Raw genomic sequence first — 1,330 nt, 5'->3', positions numbered from 1 at the left:
TATGGAAAGAGACCTCAGATGGTGGCGTAGTGCCTAAGGCATTTGACTGCTAACCAGAAGGCTGGTGGTTCAAACCCACCAGCCACTCCTCAGAAGGAAGTTTGGGCAATCTACTTCTGTAGTGACACTGCCTCGGAAACCCAAGGAGGGATCGCTATGAGTTGGATCCGACTCAACGGCAGGGAGTTTGGTATTTTTGTAATTGAAGAAGAACAAAGTAGGAGGTCTCACACTCCCAGATCTCAAAACCTACTATATAGCCACAGTAGTCAAAGCAGCTTGGTATTGGTACAATGGCAGACACATAGACCAGTGGAATAGAATTGAGAACCCAGAAATAGATCCATCCACCTATGCTCAGCTGATCTTTGACAAAGGGCTGAAATCCATTACATGGGGAAGAGATAGTCTCTTTAACAAATGGTGCTGGCAAAACTGGATATCCATTTGCAGAAAAATGAAACAAGATTCATTCTTCACACCATATACAAAAACTAACTCCAGATGGATCAAAGACTTAAATGTGGAGCTTAAAACTATAAAGTTCCTCAAGGAAAAAATAGCAGAAAATCTAGGCTTCCTAATTTATGGCATAAATAGACTATCAAGCATCACCCAAAATGCACAAACAGCAGAAGATGAACTAGATGAATAGGACCTTGTAAAAATTAAAATTTTATGTATTAGAGACTTCTCCAAAAAAGTCAAAAGAGAACCTACAGATTGGGAAAAACTATTTGGCAATGACATCCCTGACAAAGGACTTATCTCTAAAAGTTATAGAAAACTCCAGCAACTCAACAGCAAAAAGGCAAACAATCCAATTTAAAAATGAGCAGAAGACAAGAACACTTAACCAAAGAAGATATTCAGGCGGCCAACAAGCACATGAAGAAATGTTCGCAATCTTTAGCCATTAGAGAGATGCAAATAAAAACAATAATGAGGTACCATCTTGCCACAGCACTAATAGCAAAATTCAACAACACAATATACAACAAATACTGGTGAGGATGTGGAGAGACTGGGTCTCTCATACACTGCTAGTGGGACTGTCAACTGATGCAAACACTGTGGAAAACAGTATGATGATTCCTTAAAAAGTTGGAATTAGAAATACCATTTGATGGAGCAATCCCATTACTAGGTATATATCCTAAAGAAGTGAGAACCAGGACAAAAACAGATATTTGCACACCCATGGTCATCGCAGCACTATTTACAATAGACAAAAGGTGGAAACAACCTAGGTGTCCATCAGCAGAAAAATGGATAACCAAACTATGGTACATACATGCAATGGAATACTGTGCAACACTAAAGAATAATG

At 39.1% G+C, this 1,330-nt stretch overlaps 1 protein-coding gene across 1 annotated transcript in view; it reads left to right on the top strand.

Annotated features, from left to right (window-relative positions):
* MUC4 (mucin 4, cell surface associated) overlaps positions 1 to 1,330 on the top strand; it is a 43,593-nt gene that overhangs the window by 13,204 nt on the left and 29,059 nt on the right. The gene's annotated exons all lie outside the window — the stretch shown is intronic.

The sequence above is a fragment of the Orycteropus afer genome, unplaced genomic scaffold (assembly GCF_000298275.1).
Source record: "Orycteropus afer afer isolate SDZICR_OR568_19922 unplaced genomic scaffold, OryAfe1.0 scaffold00245, whole genome shotgun sequence".
Taxonomy (NCBI): Eukaryota; Metazoa; Chordata; class Mammalia; order Tubulidentata; family Orycteropodidae; genus Orycteropus; species Orycteropus afer.
The sequence above is the reverse complement of the archived record's forward strand: the minus strand, read 5'-3'. Positions and strand labels throughout refer to the sequence as shown.